The 15,358-nt window shown below is 49.3% G+C and overlaps 1 long non-coding RNA gene across 1 annotated transcript; it reads right to left on the reverse strand.

The window, feature by feature from the left end:
* Window positions 1-9,478: 9,478 nt before the first annotated feature.
* Window positions 9,479-14,619, reverse strand: LOC311512208. The gene is made up of 3 exons (XR_014709424.1): window positions 14,436-14,619; window positions 13,113-13,265; window positions 9,479-9,763 (listed from the first exon to the last, which is right to left on the reverse strand). It is a non-coding gene; the product is annotated as an uncharacterized lncRNA (long non-coding RNA).
* Window positions 14,620-15,358: the final 739 nt, after the last annotated feature.

Genomic DNA, 15,358 nt, shown 5'->3' on the forward strand with positions numbered 1-15,358 from the left:
CACTTCCACCAGCGGGACACGGCTGCAGCGTGTACACGGACATAATTAGGTTGAAGTAAACTGCCTTACGTTTAGACCAGGCCTAAATGCTGTCATTTCTGTTAGGGAATTCTGAACTGTGTGTAGGTGAGGCGGGGGGAATAGGTTGTGGTCTCCAATATCCTTCCCTCTTCCTCGGTTGGGAAGCACCGAGAAAAAATAAATGATGGAGCAACTCACAAATCCAAAAGAGCAGGAAGGAAAAGGGTCTGTAACTGAGTTAGAGAGCGACAGTTCCCAGGGCTGTGACTGGGAGAACAAGTGGCAAGTTTCCCTTCAGGGCAGATGTTCCAGCACATAATCCCCAGAGGTCTGGAGATGTCTCCTTGCACTCCGTAAAACAAACCCTTTCCAGAACAGTTACACTCTTTTGGCCTGAACATCACACAGGCATTCGCTCCCATCAAAACAACCCATACACTGCACCTCAGTCTTGCTTCTTCAAAGGACACAAGTTATGGCACAAACTTATGAGAAGGCTTCATTTGTTCAAAATTATTTTGGGCTTCAGACCCTTCCACTGGCTTCTCAGCCTCATCCACTCCTCCTCTCTGCCCGGACCAGCACTATCTATCCTTCACGGGAGAAACAAAATCTTTTCAGAAAAAAAGACATTAGGGTGGCATTTTTCAAAGGAGACTAAAGGAGTTAAAGGAGCTGGACACCTAACTGGCTTAGGCCTGTCTGACAATCCCTGTCTAGGGCAGTAGAACCATAGTTTTGCAAAAGAGAGGGATGCAGGGTTGCTGTTTGGATCATTTCCAAAGGGCAATGTCAAACACTGTTAGGGACACTGGGGCATGGCCACTAGTAACTCGAGGGGATGGAAGACCACGAGTGTCGATGAAGCCCCCTCGCACGAGGCCCAAGTGTCCTTGCCCCCCCAGCCTAGAGGCACTCGCAGCAGCTATGCTGAGGATCTGCAACAATATGTTGCAGAGTCAGACTGCCTGAAACTAAACAAGGCCAAACAGGGCAGATATGGAAGAACAATGGTGAATAAAGCAGCTTTATGTATGGTTTAACAGATGGTACAGAGAACAAGGGAACTAGCTGGTAACTGGATTGGCTGGCTATTTGGATCCTTCGGGTAGCTTGCTATTGGATAAGTATGCTGAAGAAAGGATGTAGAAAAGCCTGTGTAACTTCCTGCTCTGTGTGCAGGATTTGAGATTCTATTCTCCCTGTACCTTCTTTGCAGCTGCAAATAAACTTTTCTGTTTCTCCACCCCGTTGTGATTATTGGGTGATGCACACCGGGCAACGAACCTTGCTGTTGTTTGCCTTTGGCACTGGGTGCCGGCAGCAGCTTTTGGCGTCCCTGGGTGGGCGACGAGGCTGCTATTTAGCCTTACCCAGACTCCTCCTGGAGGTCAAGGATTGCGGCGAGAACCGACGCCCAGCACACACCGGTGAGTTCATCGGGGGCCTCGGAGGAGACGCGATTTGATTGACCCCGGAGGGCACAACGGTGCAACGCACTCATGTAGTGGACAAGCAGCTGTGGGCGACGGTGAGGAACCGGTCCCTTGGACATAGGGGAGGAGCAGCTGCAGGCGACAGTGGGGAACCGGTCCCTTGGATCAGGTAGGAACCTTTTGAAATCCGGATTGTATGCTCTGTTGGAACCTGGGGACGCGCAGAGTTACCCTGTAGGTATGGGACAGGGACAGAGCTCAGGAGGCAGGACACAGTGTACGCCCCTAGAATGCATTCTAGCAAACTGGAAAGTGTTTGGATCAGATCCAATGACTAAAAGTAAATTGAAAAGGTTTTGTACAGTAGGCTGGCCTCAATATCGGCTAGAGGACCAGGAACGGTGGCCACTGGGAGGGTCAATCAATTATAATACGATCCTCCAACTAGTTTTGTTTTGTCAGCGAACGGGTAAATGGAATGAACATCTGTATGCACAAGCGTTTATGACTTTAAGAAATACAACAGAGCTGTAATTCTGCAGAGCTGTAATTTGACTCCAACTGGTTTGGTAGCAGCTCATGTTAGTCCCCAGACCCCCACCCCCACTGTAATGGCAGAGCCGGTGTCCCCTTCGGCCCCCACACCCCAACCGTATAAGGGTAGGATGCCTCGGGTTACAGAGATTGCCCCCTCGGTGGGACTCTATCCTTTGCTTACCGAGACTGTTGTGGCTCGCCTGGGGCAGACGGACGTCAGGCTACCACTTTGCAAGTTTTCACCCATGTGCCATTCAATCCCATAGACCTAACAGCTTTTAAAACACAGGCTGGGGAATTCTCAACAAACCCAAGCCGGTTTATTTCAGTCTTTGACGGGTGCCTCAGTAGTCACAAGCCAGATTGGGACAATTGTAATATCCTCCTGAGAACTCTGTTGTCTGAGGTGGAGCGGAATCAGGTTACAGCTAAGGCAAGGGGAGCGTCAGCTTTCAAGCGAAAGAAAGGAAGCTGTATGCCAAGTTCCTACCCCAAGTAATCGTAAACGGCTCAGAGCTTTTCTGGGTATGGGAGGCTTTTGCAGGATATGGATCCCAGAGTTTGGACTATGGGCTAAACCCCTGTATGACTGTGTAAAAGAAGCAGATCATGACCCCTTCTATTGGACCCCAGAGGCTGACAGGGCATTTAAAATCTTGAAGAGGAAGTTGATGGAAGCTCCAGCCCTGTGTCTGCCGGATCTCTAATGAAAAGGGAGTGCTCACACAGCTGTTAGGAGACATCCTGTGGCTTATCTTTCTAAGCAACTGGATCAGGTTGCAAAGGGTTGGCCGGCATGTTTACCGATAGTCGCAGCTACTGCCCTAGTGCTTGAGGAAGCCGAGAAGCTATCATTGGGAGGGGTTATGCAAATCTATACTCCCCATATGGTCCGAACCCTGCTAGACACCAAGGGTGGGCTCTGGCTCACCCAGGCTCAGATTGCTCGGTATCAGGCTAAGCTGTTAGAGAACTCCGAGGTCACTCTACAGCCTTGCCCCTCCCTTAACCCAGCCATCCTCTTGCAAGAAACAGAGGAACAGGAACATGACTGTTTAGAGATCATAGATGCCCAGTACTCCAGCCGTCTGGATTTAAAGGATGTACCCCTCCCAAATGCAGATTATGAGTGGTACACTGATGGTAGCAGTACTGTAATAGATGGGCAAAGGAGGGCGGGTTATGCTGTTGTGACCCTCCATGACACTGTGGAAGCTGAAGGTTTGCCTCCTGGGACCTCTGCCCAGCTTGCCGAACTAATAGCCCTGACCCGTGCACTTAAACTGTCAAAAGGAAAGCGGGTCAACATTTTTACTGATTCAAAATATGCTTTTGGAGTGCTGCATGCTCATGCTGGCCTACAGAAGCAAAGGGGAATGCTGACAGCCCAAGGCTCCCCAGTCAAGTACGGGCCCCAAATCCTCCGGCTTCTAGAAGCCGTACAACTCCCCTCGGAAGTGGCGGTGGTACACTGTAAAGCCCATCAAAGGGAAGATCAAGATGTGGCCAGAGGTAACGCCCGGGCAGATAGAGAGGCTAAGCATGCTGCCACCCTGCCATCCCCTCAGACTGAGAACGCCCATATGCATGCCCTTAGCCCATCAGTAGGGGAACTTCCAACCCCTCAGTACTCTGGGGAGGAGAGACAGCTAACTGACAAACTCGGTCTCCGGGAAAAGGAGGGATAGCTCCATTCCCCAGAAGGGAAGGTCCTCTTACCAAAGGGCCTAATCCGGCCAGTGCTGCAGAAACTACATCAAACCACTCATGCTGGCAGGGAAGCACTTATCCAGCTAATGGGAAAATACTTTATCACTTCCGGACTCCGACCCCTGGCTGCCCAGGTACAGGCGGACTGCTTAGTCTGCCAAAAGAATAACCCCCGACCGGGACATCCTGTGCCATCAGCTGCCCTAGAACCCACTCCGGGCCCCGGACAAGTGTGGCAAATAGACTTTACTGAGTTTCCCCGGACCCAAGGGTTCAAATATCTCCTTGTTATAGTGGATCGGTTCAGCGAATGGCCAGAAGCCTTCCCATGCCGTAACTGCACTGCCAGGACAGTGGCCCTCAAGTTTGTTAAGGAGATCATTCCTCGCTTTGGACTCCCCCTGTGGATGGAATCTGACAATGGGACACACTTCACGTCAAAAATCATCCAAAGCATCTCACATGCCTTACGGATCCCCTGGAAACTCCATACGCCCTGGAGACCGCAAGCCAGTGGGGCAGTGGAGCGTACCAATCAGACCCTTAAACGGCATCTCTCAAAAGTGTGCCAAGAAGCCTCACTGCGATGGCCTGATGCTTTGCCCCTCATCCTACTTCGGATCCGCATTTCCCAAAGGGTAGATTAGGGCTCAGTCCCTTTGAAATTATGTTTGGAAGGGCATGGCCTATGAATGGCACCCCGGTTCTGTCAGAGGAATGGGAGCTGGGTAATGGCTTTTTGTCACAGTATATGTGTTCCCTGTCTGCTGTTCTCTTGTCTCTTCACAGGTATACCAAGGATTCCCGGCCTCTCCCCTTGGACTCTCCCGTCCACTCCTTACAGCCCTGTGACTCCGTGCTTGTTCATACCTGGAAAGACGAGCCTCTCCAGGAAAAGTGGAAAGGACCCTATACCGTCCTGCTGATCTCCCATACAGCGGCAAAGGTCAAGGGACACAAGAACTGGATCCATCACTCTCGTCTGAAGGCAGTACCCGCCCCCTCGTCAGCAGAACAGTGGACCGTCCAACCTGCTGACTCCTCATCTAGTGTTGATCTCGGGCTAAAGCTACTGTTTAAGAGACACAAATAGCGGGCACCTTAATGCCAAAATGAGCCCACCCAGGTACTGGAGACCCGAAGTTAAAAAAACTCAGGTAATAATTAATTGGGTAACATTGTTATTCTCTGTATTGGTATTTCCAAACTGCGCATATCGGGAGCATAACTCCTTTGTTTTGCTTGCACACCATGTTGCTACTTTAACAAACCAGACTGATTACTGGGTATGTGCTCCAACCCCACTGTCCCCAAAACGGGAATGCCCCTTGACATGCTGCTCCTGCCCCTAGCAGAATTAGCCACCACCAAAGTGCAGGAAAGAACGGACTCGCCGTTCTGAAACAAGACCTCTTTACAGCAAGCCACCTATCAGGACCAGGAGTATTCAGTTGCAGTACTCACTAAGGGCATATTATGTTTTACCCAAAACCAATCTGATCCCTATGGGCATCCTGTGAAAAAAAGCTCCTGTGTTATTACACAGTGGGCTGATGGGCACTGGATAAAGACCAAGAGGGGAGGCCAGCAGTGTGGGTGTAATGGTTCCTCCCCTTTTAGGGAAACTCTTACAAATAATCTTACCACAAAAAAGGGGTTTGGAAATGTAACTTGCCGTCCAGTTAATATCTCCAATGTAGCAAGCCAATGGTGGGTTTGTAGTGGTCCCTATGGCGAGTGTAATTTGAACGGCACAATTAGAAACACTCCCACTTGTACCCAATCAGGAGGATGGGATGCCCCCTTAGGGGCATATGGACTGTTCAGAAAAGCAGCCAAAGCAGCCTTAAATAGCCCAGGAATCCCCTTAAGAAACAGTCCTTACTGGGCCCTACAGGGTCACTATTTTGTATGTGGCAGAAAGGCTTACAAGGTGCTGCCAGCCAACTGGACAGGTAGCTGTTATATAGCTCATGGAGTTACTCATCTGTCAATAACTGCCACACTGCCCAAAGGAAAGATACCTCCGAGTCACGAAAAAAGACCCTGCGGCGACTGACTATGGCATTGGAGGTCAATATAAAGAATCCCCTCACAACCGAGAAGCTTCTAGGGTGCTCTGTACTGGGAATAACGCCACTGTTTACCGGGCCAGCCATGGCATGCATAGGCCGCAAATGGTACTTGAGAAAGTGGCCTTAGAGTTAGAGGACTCGGTTAGTGATTTACGGTCAGCAGTAAAAACATTAAATAAAGAGGTTCAGCAGCTCAGGACGTTTTCCGATGAAGTGAGCTGTAGCTCATGAAAGCTCATGCTCAAATAAATTGGTTAGTCTCTAAGGTGCCACAAGTCCTCCTTTTCTTTTTCCCTCCAAAACAGGCTGGCTTTGGACTATCTCTTGGCATCCCAAGGGGGGGGGGTTGTGCCCTTGTCGGGCCCCAATGTGGTGTATATGTCAATGATAGCAGTTATGAGATCTATGAAAAGGTGATATAGGCTGAGGCCCATGCCCGAGCCGGAGCACAGGTTGCCTATACTGCCCCCGAGAGCGACTGGTTGCAAACCTTGTTTTCAGGCTGGGGTTTGTCATTTTGGCTTGGTGGTTTATTTAGCCTGTTATTGAAACTTCTCTTTCCTGTATTGCTTGTATTACTGGTATTATGCTGTGCAGTCTCATGTGTCAGGGCCCTTTTGCAAAAGTTAATAAGTCATTCTCTTCAGGGCTATCACAAAGTGCTTAGGCAAAGTCCTATTGTAAAGAAATAAGTAGCCCAAGTGAGAAAACTCAGAGCCAAGGCTGTTGAGTGTTCTCAAAGGAGGGAGTAGTTGTTGGGAACACTGGGACAGGGCCACTAGGTAACTCAAGAGGATGGAAGACCACGAGTGTCAATGAAGCCTCCTCGCAAGAGGCCCAAGTGTCCTTGCCCCCCCCCCGCCTGGAGGCACTCACAGCAGTTATGCTGAGGATCTACAACAATATGTTGCAGAGTCAGACTGCCTGAAACTAAACAAGGCCAAACAGGGCAGATATGGAAGAACAATGGTGAATAAAGCAGCTTTATGTATGGTCTAACAGATGGTACAGAGAACAAGGGAACTAGCTGGTAACTGGATTGGCTGGCTATATGGATCCTTAGGGCAGCTTTCTATTGGATAAGTATGCTGAAGAAAGGATGTAGAAAAGCCTGTGTAGGGCCAAATATGTCACATAACCTCTAATGCTGCGTTACATGAGCCAAAAACCATGTTGGCAAACCTGATCTAAGCCCTGCAGGTGATTATTGCATCCTAATGGGTGATGTACTTATTGCCATTTCTGTATGCATGCAGAACCGCGAAGAAGCCTGCTGCTACCCAGTTTGTTCGAGCCATTCTTGCCCCATTGTGCCCTACGCTTACACAGAGCAGGTCTGTGCTCCTGTCTGGTGGCTGGAGTTTGAGCTAAGAGACCCTGAGCTAAAGAATCCTAAAATAGGGGATTCATAAACTGCTATATGTGGACTAACCACGAGGGGGAGCCGAGAGCCACAATGTCTACTCATGGTGGTAACAGTACCCCCATCACCAAGAGCTAAAAGCTGCCCTCGCAGCGAAAGCTCATCCCAACTTTCAGAGTTCCATTGCGGCTCAAATCCTCATATGGACCATCTCTTCTGACAAATCTCACCTGGGAAGGAGCCACTGGGGGGGACTGAACCCTGGCTAGCTACATCTGAAATCATGCCAGAGCTGAAAGGGTTATATTTGTTTGCGCAAAGTCAGTTGCGGACTAATACACCTGTACGATGTCCTGCTGCTAGAGGGCACACAGCCACCCAGGGGAGGTATGGGTTACACCTTCATTTTTTTTTAAGATTTGATAGTGGACTCTAGCCTTTGTAGGCACATTTTTCGCGTGGCTTCTTGATGATTTGGGAATCTGCCCATGCAGTTCATGAATTCTGTGTGAGCTTATGAACTGTCCATCTGTATCTTTATTAGATTACAAACTCCATTTTGAATGTGTGTGTGTGTGGGGGGGGGTCTTCTCTGTGATCTTGTCTCCATGGTAGACTGAAAGTCCAAGGTGTAATGATACAGCACTGACAGTAGAGGGTCATTAAATTGGGATGGCCCCTATTGAAATAAAGACTGGCTCCCAACCTGGGGGATCAGTTTGTCAGGGGAGTGGTCCACTGGCAATGAAATTGCCTGAGGAAACAGATCCAAGAGTCACCTGACGGGATGGGAAGATTAGGAAGGCAGGAGTTGATCTATTTGGGGTCTTTGGCTGTTGTCACCAGTTCAAGCCGAGGGGAAGTGATGCAGGAGCCTGATGAGGCTGGGGAACCCTGCCTACCTGAAGTCGGATGGTTCCGAAAGGATTCCCAAGGGAAGGGTGAGCCAGAGTGAGAGGCAATGTGTTTAGGATGTTTGTGGGTTTAGATATGAGCTGCTCTCTCTGTGTATTTCTTGTGCTTAAGTAAAGTGCAATAGTATTTGAGAATCCTATGCAAAGTGTCTCTCTCCATGTTATGTGTTTCACCTCATCATGGGCCCCCTGGGAGAGTTAAACTGGAAGGCTCCTATCTTCAGTGGGATTCTGGAGGAGGGTGAGTTTAAGCTACAGGAGAGTCAGAGGAATCAGCACTGATTCTAGCAACTGGGTGGTTGGACCCCCTGGCTGCAACTCTCAGGAGGGGGTGCTAGATAGATCAGCACCCTGGGAGTGTGCATAAGGACCCCAAGACAGAGCCAGTGTCTGGGCTCATGTCTCTTCAGACTCTGGAGGCTTGAAAGACATGGAAACCAGTTTCTGGGTCCCCTCACAGCAGTCTGGTGGGGCAGTGGATCAGAGCTTTGACAGCTTCCTAACAGGTTGTTTGGAAGTGGCTGCTTCTGTGGTCACAATCCAGCCGAGTCATGAGAACGTGGAGAGGGGTTCAGGAAGAGTTGCCACTTTTATTTCTAGCAGCATTTGACATGTTAGTGGAATGAGCAAAAAGAGCAGCCCTGCTCCCATCTGCTTTGCAAAATATTGCTCTGTTGCCCTAGGTTGGGATTTTCAGACAGACCGAAGGAAATTAGGATTCTTTGCAAATCCCAGCCCCAATGTCTTTTGGGGAAGAGATTTTGTGTCTCACATGAAGGATAGAAGGTGACAGTCCGGATGTAGGGAGCTGGGCTGGATGAGGCTGAGAAGCCAGTGGAAGGGGCTGAAGCCCAAAATAATTAAGAACAAATTAAACCTTCTCATGAATTTATCTGTAATCTGTGTCCTTTGAAGAAGCAAGACTGAGGTGCAGTTTATGGGTGGTTTTAATGGGAGTGGTTTCTTGTCCGGCGTTCAAGCCAAAAGAGCGTAACTGTTCTGGAAAGGGATCGTTTTATGGAGTGCAAGGAGGCACCTCTAGATTTTTGAGGATTATGTGCTGGAGCATCTACCCTGAAAGGAAAACTTGCCACATGTTCTCTAGCCCTGGTAGTGTAGTTCTGTAGCTCAGTTAACGGATACTCTTCCCTCCTGCTCTTCTGGATTTGTGAGCCACTCCATTATTCATTTTTCCCAGTGCTGCTGCTTCCCTGGTTTCACCACTGAGGGAGAGAGAGGAATACTGGAGAACAGTGTCTTCCCCCACCCCCCATACAGTAATCATTGCCTACAAAGAGTTTAGAAATGACTCACAGTCGTGTCAGCGTTTACAGAGGAGCAAATCCTATCCCAGCCTGGAAGGAAATTTAATTTACTAAAATGTAAAAAAACCAACAGTTACTGAACATTTTTTGTGCGTTTGTATTTATTTTAATTTTTGCAAAGCTCTCGCAATCCCCCAGGGCAGCTGCGGGACAGAGCTCAGTGTCCCTCCGCTCCCTGTTACATCAAAAAGCATAAAAATCAAGGACTGTCACAGTAATCAGCTAGAGGCCCATTCAGTAGGATTCATGATTTTCAGTCAGCATTTGATTGGTGGAAGAGTTGTGAGGCAGCAGCACGGGGAGCGTAATGGCAGGTGTCATCATCGAAGTCAGCCAATCCGGTTTCGCCAGCGTTTGAGTTAGTAATTCATAATTCTTAGTCCTGGGGAGAGATGGCAAATGGTCATTATGGTCCCAGTAACCCACAGGGAGTCAGACAAGAACCCTCCCGCACTCCCTGGAGGAGTTTAGTCCCTTTCTAGTCCCCTACAGCTGTGTGCGACCGCCAGCATTCCACTTCCAGTATTGTGCATTGTACAGCAGTGCCCTTTACAAACTGCGATTGATGGCACTGGATGGGGAAATGAGGGAGGAGAGGGCCAGGGGAGATTTGGGAGGGCTGGAACTGAGCTCTTGGATTTGTTAAAAGGAAGGGTAATTTTAGAAATTAAAACTTTCTTTTGGGGATTTGAGCTGCCACTGGGATTTATGCTCTGGTTATCACACACTCGTCAAATCCCTGCCACTGTGTCAGTATTTACCCACACAGAGTTTATTCTGTCTGCCACGGGAATGCTGTGTCAATGAGACAGCATTGCACTTCCCAGCATTGCATTCAATGGAGAGGGTGACAGGAGGAAAGGGGAAGAAGTCTTGCGTGCTTGAAGGGGGCAGCTCAGTGATGTTGAGAGTAGCCCTCTGCCCTGCTCCTGATCTGTGGTGCATGATCCTGGTGGTGAAGTGGCTGCTGTGAGATCAGGAAAAGTGGTTGTGGAGAGGAAGTATGTCACAAAGCCAGTACTGCTACATGGTAGATTCTTCCAGGTTTGGCTAATGGAAGCCCCAGAGCACCCATGGAGTTGGCGCCTATGCTCCTGAGAGTCAACAACCACACTGTTCCCCAGTTCTTTTGGGCCCCTATTCTAGGACCTCCACACCTCTGGTGATTCTCCATCCTTCTTACCTCTCTCCTCCCGCAGCCCTCAGTTCGGGTCTTCTGCGAGAGGGCTCCCCACAGTGTTCCACTCTTCAGGCCCCCTTGCCTGTGAGTCCTACCCCTACTAAGCAACATCTCCTGGGAGCCTCAGTCTAGAAACAACCCTCTGCTTCTTGGCTCAGCCTGCCCTGATTGAGCTAGTTTGTCCCCTTTCCCTCGGGACCCCTTCACACACCGTCTGTTCAGCAGGGTTTCCCTGCTCTGGCCAGTTTTCTCCAGTGGCTGCCACCCACAGCACTAGCCGAACAGCTCTCGGAAGTTCTCTCTCTGCACAGGTCTCTTCCCCAACATCTTCCACTGCAGCCTTCTCAGATCTCAGACAGCTCTCTCCTAGCAATTCTTAACAGCTTCCTGCATGGAGGCCAGGTGCCCTCTATCAGGACCCACTTTGAGGGACCTAACTAATTACAGGTGAACAGGACCCATTCCCTCTTACATGAACCAGTCTTAAATGAACACAGCCATCAAATGGGGAAGTTACCAAGGGACAAGATGGAATCTCCATCACTCAAAGTCTGTCAGTCAAGTCTTGGTATAAATTTTGCATAAGCATCTACGTGATTTAGGAGTCCAAGTCCCACATTCAAAATTGACGGAGGCACTTAAGAGCCTGAGTCCTGGTGAAAGTCTGGGGATATGAAGTACCGAAGTCTTCCTCACTTTTGAAAATGCAACTTACAGTCTTAACACATGGAGGCGCTGGTGAGGCTTCTGCCAGGATATCTTTCTTTGGGGTGTGCCCTAGCTCACCTAGAAATCATGGGCTAGTTGCAGGAAGGACTGGATGAAATTCCCTGGACTGTGTTCTGCAGGAGGTCAGCCTAGCTGAAGAGAACGGTCCCTTCTGGCCTTAAAATGTGTGAACCTATGAATTGTGCTGGTGGTGTTCTCTGTTAACATACATTTGAGCCTGTCACTCCCCCATCCTCTCTCTAACTACCAGACAAGCAGGAAAATAATACCTCCGAAATGAAAAGGAAAAGCTTTGTTTCTGCTCGCTAGTTGTTACTCCTTGGCATGGACTGAAGGCAGCAGCTGAAACAAACAGTTTCATGCCATTGGCAGATGCCGCTGGGTGGGGGACCCTTCTGTGTCAGGGCTGGTGGGCAGCAGCAAGAGCGGGGGGCACTTTTTTCCTTTCACTGAGGTTGTACCATGAAATATACTGAGGGTGCCTCCTTTAACTCAAATGGCTCCAGTCTCCATTCCCATTATGAGAGCTGCCAAGATAACGCAAGAGATTCTCAAAGAGAGAGAACTTGAGATACTCACCACAGATCATCGCCCCATTTAACCCTTTAGAGAGAAAATACAAGAAAGTTATTTTTTTCCAGTGACTTCCTGTGACATTGGAATGAGGGTGGTTAGCTCCTATCCCTGGCAGAAGCAGCTGAGGTGCTTGTGTCATGGCAAACTTTGTTGCTGTCCCAAAGCTGCTACTGACTTCTGGTGTAGCCCAGGGTGTTTAGCACCTTTTGAAATCGAGCCCCAGGCATCTGTACTTGAAACCCTCAACTGTGAGACCCCCTAAATGAATGACAGCTTTTCCTCCTGTTGGCCTAAATGTGTAAGGGAAACGGCACAGTAAGCTAACGTCAGTCAGTGAGGGCCTCTCTATTTCTCCGGCACACAAACTTCTTAGAACCGAATCTGTACACACCGAATCTGAGATTTGGACAAAAGTGGCTTTTAATCTATCTAAACACAATAATAGATGTAAAGAATTTTCTTAATAAGTGAGGAGAACCTTTTATCCTCCTTTCTGCTCACTCAAACAATCCAAACTCAGCTATAGGGAATGCTAAAAGTTCACCTTTGGGCAAAGAGGAAAGCGCAGACATATCCAATCCTATTTCTGAGAGAGAATCGTCATTATAATAGAGAGTATGTTACCCCTACCATTACTTTCATTGTTACCACCAGCATTTGTACAGGCCCAGCGCTGCTTCCCTTTGGGCAAGGGACGGAGACGAGGAGAATGGCAGCTATAGATTGATCTTGACCGTCCCACCAGGTTATAAAGCAACACCTGAAACTCCATATTTTGAAACATGGGTGTGACACTCTATACCTTGGGGGAGCATCCTTAACCCCCATATTCCTCATTTTTAGATAACTGTGATCTTGCATATAAAGCATGCCTGGTAAGGTATCAGGGGAAAGGTTATGATCTGCTGAAAGACATTGTTCTATCTAAACATGTGTAGCACCAATGCATATGAAATGATAAGAATTGTGTTGTATGGTTTTCACTAAAATATGCTGTGGATTTGGGAGACACCAAGATACTAGCTACACAGAGACAATGACAAGGGAGGTAACCAACACCGGGGTGGGTGCTGTTGAACAGACATCACTAGCCATTGTCCAGCAAGGGAGCTACAATGCAATCACTCACCTGCATGAGGCCACACCAAGGGAATTGCTCAACCTTGGCTGGGGACTCGTGACACAGGGGCCCCATGCTTGGCTTTCTCCTGCCCCCACCTATGCTGCAAGCAACAAAGACACTCACTGAAGACTTCAGCCTTCCTCTAGAACGCCGGGGGCTTGTGCCGCCTGGAGAGCACGGCGGCAATCCTCGTTCACATTTTCAACCGCCATTTTTATCAGGATCTCCTGAGCTGCCGTAGGGTTATCCACCTGTCGGAGGATAGCCTCCAGCAATCTGTTGGTAAAATCCATAAAGGACTCTGATGCACCCTGACGGATACTGGCAAAGCTTTTGGTAGGCTTGCCTGAATCCGGGACCTTCCAGAAAGCATGCTGGGCGCAGGTGGATATAATGGGGAAGATGGCCTGAGGGAGTTGAGTCTGCATCTGAACGGTAGCAAACTGGCCCTCCCCTGCCAAGTGCTCATAAATGATACCTTGCTTTCTATATACCTGGGCTTGGCGTTCCACCATCTGCCGATACTCACTAAGCCAAATAACATACTGACTGGGCGTCAGCATCATGCGTAACAGCGCCTTCCAATCTTCAGGGATCGGGGTGTACCCAGTACCTAGCCCTTCAAGGAGACCACGTACATATGTGCTAGTGAGGCCGAACTCGCGAATCGCTTTCTTTACCTCTCTGAACACCGAGTAAGGCAAACTGACCCAGATTGCAACCTGGTTGCCCTGGCCATCATCCTGCCAGGTCACCGGACAAACTGAGACCAGATCAGCCAGCTCCTCCGCTGTAAGATCTGAGCGAGTCTTCGCTGCGTGAACCATTTGTTGCACCAGCGAAAGCCCCTGAGCAGACGCGGACGACCCCCCAGGGGGCCCCGGAGCATGGGGCCCCACGGGGGGATGGTGATCACACACCGGCTCCGGTGGGAAGGCAAGGGAGGCGGTGGTAATAGAGGCACTGGGGGCAAAGCAGGGGGAGGGATGGCTGCAGGAGCAGACGGGGGTGGCGGGATCGGCAGCCCCTCTGTTAGGGCTGGAGAGGGCCTTTCCGAGGCGACACGCTGTGTCGCATCGCCAGGAAGGGGGATGGCTGCAGGAGCGGACGGGAGTGGCGAGAGCACCAGCCTCGCGAGGGAGGCCTGTCCGAGGCGACACGCTGTATCGCGTCGCGGCAGAGGTGCCAGGCATGTAAAGCCTGCACGGGCGCCCGAGGCTCTTTGTGCTCTTTGTCTGGCCCAACCGCTCCCAGTCCGCTAGCTTAAGGGTTCCAGCTTCAGGGTACCACGGGCATTGGGCACTCACCTCCTGTAGCAGGAGAGTGAGTTCTCGAGTGGGGCAGTCATGCTGAGCCTTACGCAGCAAATACTGTAGCTCATTGCGATGTTGCACTTGCAAAGCAGAGAGGGAGCTTCCCATACTTACCACAATGAAAAATACTCACTGGGATCTGCGGAACGGATGAGTGACGCGTCTGAAAACCTTGCCGGGCGTGGTGAGTGCTGAGGGCCCCACGTTTTGGAGCCAGTTGTTGCGGTTCAAATACAAGACAGCACAGAGCTTTAAGCAAGCAAACAGGCTGGTCTGCCAACGGACTTCTGCCTGTCAGCTTTCCACCCTCTCCTTTATTCTTTTCTCTCCCCCCACGCATTACATTCTCCAACAGATAAAAGGAATACACTGGCTTTGTTTAACATTCTTATTTACCAATTTCTATCTACCACATTCCTTGCTCTCGGGCCTTGAGCCCAGTCCTGGGAGGCTTCCCACGGTTCATGTCATCTGGGCGAGATTCCAAGGTTCATGCCCTTGAGAGGAGCTGTTTGTGCACAGCTCCTATACAACACGCCCGGTGTGCCCTGAATGTTGCCAAGCGCATGAACCTTGTATGAATCCTAGAGGAACTCTATTTGCAAATACGACTCTGGGGAATCAACAAAATTCAGAACATTTTTAGTTCTATTTTTCTTAATTTTCATTGGAAAAAAATCTTTCTTGAGTGGCAACAGCTAATTTAGATCCTGTCATTTTATATTATAGTTGGGATTTTGTTTTCCTATGTGCATTACTTCGCATTTATCAACAATGAAGTTCACCTGCCATTTTGTTGCCCAGTCACCCAGTTTTTGGGAGATCCCTTTGTAACTCTTCGCAGTCTGCTTTGGACTTACAAAACTGCTCAAGATATTTATCATCTGCAAATTTTGCCACCTCACTGTTTATCCCTTTTTCCAGATTGTTTATGAATATGGTGAGTAGTACTGGTCCAAGTACACATCCCTGCAGGATACCACTCTTGACTGAAAATTGACCATTTATTCCTGCCCTTTGTTTCCTATCTTTTAACCAGTTGCTGATCCATGAGAG

This window comes from Lepidochelys olivacea (genome assembly GCF_965140295.1).
Source record: "Lepidochelys olivacea isolate rLepOli2 genome assembly, chromosome: 24".
NCBI classification, from domain to species: domain Eukaryota; kingdom Metazoa; phylum Chordata; order Testudines; family Cheloniidae; genus Lepidochelys; species Lepidochelys olivacea.